The sequence below is a fragment of the Scyliorhinus torazame genome, chromosome 5 (genome assembly GCF_047496885.1).
Source record: "Scyliorhinus torazame isolate Kashiwa2021f chromosome 5, sScyTor2.1, whole genome shotgun sequence".
In the NCBI taxonomy this organism is placed as follows: domain Eukaryota; kingdom Metazoa; phylum Chordata; class Chondrichthyes; order Carcharhiniformes; family Scyliorhinidae; genus Scyliorhinus; species Scyliorhinus torazame.
In genome coordinates, this window is record NC_092711.1 from 168,656,398 (window position 1) to 168,662,797 (window position 6,400).

Below are 6,400 nucleotides of genomic sequence, written 5' to 3' on the forward strand. Positions count from 1 at the left end.
AATGAATCCAAAAGAATCCCTCGACATTCAGGTCTGCTTCAAACATCACAGTTTATTGTTGTAACGCCGGCGGGGAGTAATTCTCTGGGCAAAGGCAGATACCTCTCCACTGAACAAAGGGAATCATCATTTTTTATACAATTTCAAATAGTTAGTCAGCCCAACTCAGCCGGACACGATCCAATCACAATGATTGTAGGTTGCACACATTGACTGGTAGATCCAATGAAAGTGGTTACTGGGCAGCAGGGAACTGAGTGATCAGCTCATGGACAGCTAGGGGGTTACTCATGAACTCATGATGCCTTCCAGACCCCCTCATCGACTGTCCTTGGGTCTTGAGTATACATAACTCACTTATCTTAACCTTGTTACTGGCTGGTACCACTGTCAGAATTTCGTAAGAGCATCCCCCTTTGTGAGAAAGAGAGAGAGAGCTGACTGGTGGTGATTTAATCTGAGGGTCACCACACCTCAGACGAGGGGCAATGTTGAGGAGGCAGGGCCTTCTTGGATGACCTCAGCTGGTATGGAGTAGAACCCACGCTGTTGGTGTCGCTCAGTATCACAAACCAGCCATCCAGCCAACTGAGCTAACCAATCCCTTGTAATATTAGTTATTGCCTGTCTCCCATCACACCATTTAATGTTGTTTCTCAGTCCATGTCAGACAACCTGCCCCATAGCTTGATAATTTTCTTCTGCGAGAAACACCGAGATAAATTAAACAAAAGATCCATGTACCCTCCATTGCCCATCTCCATGGCAAGGTGGCATGCTTTAGGGGGATCCAAACAGAAATGGGAACTAAATATCTTCCAACCACTGTTGCTATATTTACTTGCTATAAATATGGCAGCTAATAAGGTTGCCCTTCTTAATCTAGATATGAATAGGATATGCTTTCAGAGTCACCAGGTATCAAATGATACCGCCACAAGGTTCAATCGGATATCGATCAAAGACCCAAACAACCAGTTAGTTAGTTCAAGATCAATAATACTTTATTTACACACAAGATTAACTTACGCATGCAACATAAACACTACGAGCTAAATTACACCTATCACTATGACAACCTGTACTTAACTTCAGGCATCCGGCTTAGGTCAGAGGAACAGTGGTCTTTGTTCGAATCTGGATCTGCTGGGTCTGGAGAAGTAACTGTGGTTCAGCTAGGCTCATCCGCATGGTAGCGAGCATTGAACTTGAACTTGCTTCTGGTCGAGGTGCTGCAGATGGAGTCCGACGTTGCCGGAGCGCCAGGTCCAAAAGAGACCGAACACATGGCAGTGTCTCTCTTTATCCTTGGGGGGGGGGGGGGGGGGGGGGGGGGTTCGCACTCTTTTGGGCGGTCCTCCGGTTTGGACCCAATAATTCGGCAGTCCTCGATCACTGCCTTCGATCTGAGCCAATAAAGGGGCGGGTTCTTTGATGGCTGGGCGGGTCCTGAGTTTATGCTTCCCGAGTAAAGGGAGTGGCACCGAAATGTCTGGAATTGTATTGGATACCTGAGTACCAGTTCCTTTATCTTAGGGAAATGGGTCATTAGCATGCAAATCGGCTGGCGGTTTCGATCCCGTCTGCTTCTGCTTACAAATATACATTTAGGCTCTGAGCCTGCCTGAATCTTACATTGGCCATATTTCCCTTGAGGCTTTGCAAATGTCCATGTTTCTTTGTAAGTGGCCATCCCAGATGGCTACACCACCAAACACTATTTCGCTCTGTGATGCTCGTGAAAGTTGAAGCCAGGAATTCACAACATGGCTCAATGATCATCAGCCGACTGGAGGCAATTTTGTGAGACAAACCAGTCCAGCAAGGAAGAAACCCTCCGCCCATCCCTATTGATCAACTGACACAATTAACAAAATGCAGTCCTGGATGCGATTGAGAGCAGACCAGCGGAATCCAACCCCTGTAATCAATTGTGAACTTGGTGTGTGAGCATGTGCGATGAAACACAAAGTCTCTCCCACACTGAGAGCAGAAGAACGGCCTCGCCCCATTGAGAACTTGGCGGTGTCTCCATAGTTGGGATGGATCACTGAATATCTCACCTACTCAGAGCAGGTGAACGGACTCTCCCCAGTGTGAACTCGCTGGTGTGTCCGCAGGCTGGATAACCAAGTGAATCCCTCCCCACAATGAGAGCAGATGAATGGCCTCTCCCCAGTGTGAACTCGCTGATGGCGCTGCAGGGTGAATAACCGAGAGAATCTCTTCTCACACTGAGAGCAGGTGAATGGCCTCTCCCCAGTGTGAACTCGCTGGTGTGCCTGCAGGTGGGATAACTGAGTGCATCCCTTCCCACACTGAGAGCAGGTGAACGGCCTCTCACCAGTGTGAACTCGCTGATGTCTCTGCAGGTCAGATAATTGAGTGAATCCCGTCTCACACTGAGAGCAGGTGAACGGCCTCTCCCCAGTGTGAACCCACTGGTGGCTCCGCAGGTGGGATAACTGAGTGTATCCCTTCCCGCACTGAGAGCAGGTGAACGGCCTCTCCCCAGTGTGAACTCGCTGATGTTTCTGCAGGTCAGATAATTGAGTGAATCCCTTCCCACACTGAGAGCAGGTGAACGGCCTCTCTCCAGTGTGAACTCGCTGGTGTCTCTGCAGGTCAGATAATAGAGTGAAACCTTTTCCACACTGAGAGCAGGTGAACGGCCTCTCACCAGTGTGACTGCGTCGATGAATTTCTAGCACAGACGGTGCTATGAATCCCTTCCCACAGTCCTCACATTTCCATGGTTTCTCCATGTTTTGGGTCGTCTCATGTCTGTCCAGTTCGGCCAATCAGTTGAGGCTTCGTCCACACACAGAACACGTGTACAGTCTCTCCCCGCTGTGAATGGTGCGATGTTTTTTCAGGCTGTGTAACTGGTTAAGGCTCTTTCCACAGTCAGTGCTCTGGAACACTCTCACTCGGGTGTGTGTGTCTCTGTGCTTTTCCAGTCACAATGGTGTTTAAAATCTTTTCAAGTTGACAGATGAGGCAAACATTTCTCCTTTAGATTCGAAGGCCAATGATATTCAGGTCCCAAGGAATTGAGGGACTGTCAGATCCAGACGACATGTATTAGATTTCTGTCTGTCATTTGGCCTCTTTGAATCACCTGTTGAACAATTTACAAAAGATATCACTGTCAGTACAGGATAGAAATTCAGAACAAACTATTCTAGTTTCTCTGGAACTTTCTTTTCTCTTGCATTCCGCAACATCTGTAAATCTCCGTCCCACACATTCTCCATCCATTCTCACTCTGCTGTACCTAATATTCACCCTCCCAATTCTCCTGAAGGTGCTGATTCAGGCTGATTGACAGATCCATGCTCACTGCTTCCTGGCCTGGACACAGGGACCACAACAAATCGGAGCTGCAGTCGGCCATTTGAACCTGCTCAACCATTCAATGAGAGCATTGGCCGATCTACCTCAGCATCATTTTCCAAAACTATCCCCCATATCTCTCGATACCTTCACTCCCTGGTTCTGGGAGAGAGGAGTGAGGGGGAGGGCAGAGGTGTGGGAGATGGGTCGGACACGGTTGAGAGCCCCGTCGACCACAGTGGGTGGGAAGCCACGGTTAAGGAAGAATGAAGACATGTCAGCAGCACCGTTTTGGAAAGTGGCATCATCGGAACAGATGCGATGGAGGTGAAGGGACTGAGAGAATGGGATGAAGTCCTTACAGGATGTGGGATGTGAAGTGCTGTAGTCGGCGTAGCTGTGGGAGTCGGTAGGTTTGTGGTGGATATTAGTGGACTGTCTTATCTCAGAAATTGAAATAGAAAGGTCAAGGAAGGAAAGGGAAGTGTCGGAGATAGACCATGTGGAGGTGATAGAGGGGTGCAAACCGAAGCAAAATGAATATATTTTTCCAGACTTTGCAGAACACCTCCGGTCCATCCGCAAGCAGTTCTCAGACCTTCCTGTCGTTTGCCATTTCAACTCACCGCCCTGCTCTCAGTCCACATGTCCGTCCTTGGCCTGCTGCAATGTTGAGGTGAAGCCCAGCGCAAACTGGAGGAACAGCACCTCATCTTCCGATTAGGCATGTTCCACCCTTCCGGACTTAACATTGAGTTCAACAACCTCAGACTCTCCACCACGTTTACCCCATTTTTATCTATCAATTTATTTTTGTTTTAATTTCTTCCATTGATCGTTTTTTCCCTCCCCATTATTCTCCTCCCCTCCCCCCATTCGAATTATTTCAAGTTGCCCTTTACACACTGCTCACCTTTATTCTGCCATTCACACATTCTAACCTTTTTATGTACCACTATCAGCACCCTTCTTAGCCTTAATTACCACCATTTGCATTCCTTTTATCTTCTGTTCTCGACATCTTTGTCTATATCTCCACCTATTGCTGGTCCTTATCCAGCCCCACCGCTCTATTCCACCCCCACCGCTCCATTCCACCCCCACCGCTCCATTCCACCCCCACCGCTCCATTCCACCCCTCCCCCACTACAGTACAAATCTGACCCCATTTCCAGTTCTCTCTAACTGTCACAAAGAGTCATCCAGACTCGAAACATTAGTTCCCTTTTCTCTCCACAGATGCTGTCAAACCTTCTGAGATTGTCCAGTATTTTCTGTTTTTGTTTACGATTCCAGCATCCACAGTAATTTATTTTCATAATATATCTAATCTGTACCATGTAAAAACACTCGACATATCTCTGTCCGACATGTATTTACTGTTCCTTTAAATTTTAGCCATCTCCAATAATAATAATAATTTTTATTGTCACAAGTAGGCTTACATTAACACTGCAATGAAATTATTGTGAAAAGCCCCGAGTCGCCACATTCCGGCGCCTGTTATAGAATTTACAGTGCAGAAGGAGGCCATTCGGCCCATCGCGTCTGCACCGGCTCTTGGAAAGAGCACCCTACCCAAGGCTATACCTCCACCCTATTCCCATAACCCAGTGACCCCACCCATCACTAAGGGAAATTTTGGACACTAAGGACAATTTAGCATTACCAATCCACCTAACTTGCACATCTTTGGATTGTGGGAGGAAACCGGAGCACCCAGGGGAAACCCATGCATACATGGGGAGAACGTGCAGACTCCGCACAGACAGTGACCCAAGCCGGGAATCGAACCTGGGACCCTGGAGCTGTGAAGCAATTGTGCCAACCACTATGCTACCGTGCTGTTCCGGTACACAGAGGGAAAATTCAAAATGTCCAAATTACCAGACATACGTCTTTCGGGACTTGTGGGAGGAAACCGGAGCACTTGCAGGAAACCCGCATAGACACAGGGAGAACTCTGGTGAAACCAACCCTTTTAATTGTGAACATTAGGAAAGAAACCACCCTTTTAGCCAAACAAATAGATGTGTCAAGCTGAGGGAGCAAAGGATGTCAATGTCTTTGAGAGAGAGAGATCTGGGCCAAGCTTTCCAGAGTCTGCACCCTCCCCGGATTCACTTCCTTTCCCTTCAGTTGCTGCAAGTGACCAATTGAAGGTGAGAATGAGAAAAGAAATGGAAAGGGGGAGAAAGGAAAGTGTTTTACTCACAGATGTTGGAGACAGGAAGAGGTTTCAGTCTGTGTCATGGTCAATCTTCATTAACACAACGTCTGCCTTCTGATTGGCTGGAGGACCAGAGTCCTTCCGGTCCTCCCAGTTTCCCATTGATTAATACCTCAGCAGGAAGGCCAGGGGCGGGCTTTCCTCCACACATGCGCAGCTTCCCCTCAGCCTTGGACATGCGCAGTACCTGATCACCCGCCCGTGCGGTGAATAGAGCGGTTTCCCTAGCGCGGGGGATTGTGGGAGCTGCGGCCGACACTGTCCAAACTCCTGGGACTGGGATGAAAAGTGGAGGAGGGGCAGTGACCTCACCCTGACACAAAGTACATGTTAGTAGTCACGGGGATTGATTGTGACGTTCGCCCTTAGCACCTGGGGAGGGCAATAGGTGAGTGTGAAACTGAATCCGAGAGTCAGCATCTTCACGGGAGGAGACTTGGGGGAAAGCAGGAGGACAGAAGGATACATTAGTGTTAAAATCAATAATGAGGAGAGCATGGGTGGGGGTCAAATATTTATAGTTTGAGAGGAAGAAGGATTTTCCGTAACAACTAGAATTGTCAGTTGTGAATTTCTATTCTGTAATCACAGCGATGACTTTAAAAAAAACATTTTTTAATATAGATTTAGAGTACCTAATTATTTTTTTCCAATTAAGGGGCAATTTAGCATGGCCAATCCACCTAACCTACACATCTTTTTGGGTTGTGAGGGTGAGACCCACGCAGACACGGCGAGTATGTGCAAACTCCACATGGACAGTGACCCAGGGCCGGGAGTGAACCCGGGTCCTCAGCACCGTGTGGCAGCAGTGCTGACCACTATGCCACCCTG

The 6,400-nt window shown here is 48.0% G+C and overlaps 1 long non-coding RNA gene across 1 annotated transcript; it reads right to left on the reverse strand.

Moving 5' to 3' along the window:
* Positions 1-982: 982 nt before the first annotated feature.
* Positions 983-5,606, reverse strand: LOC140420546 (uncharacterized). The gene is made up of 2 exons (XR_011946437.1): positions 5,552-5,606; positions 983-3,121 (listed from the first exon to the last, which is right to left on the reverse strand). It is a non-coding gene; the product is annotated as an uncharacterized lncRNA (long non-coding RNA).
* Positions 5,607-6,400: the final 794 nt, after the last annotated feature.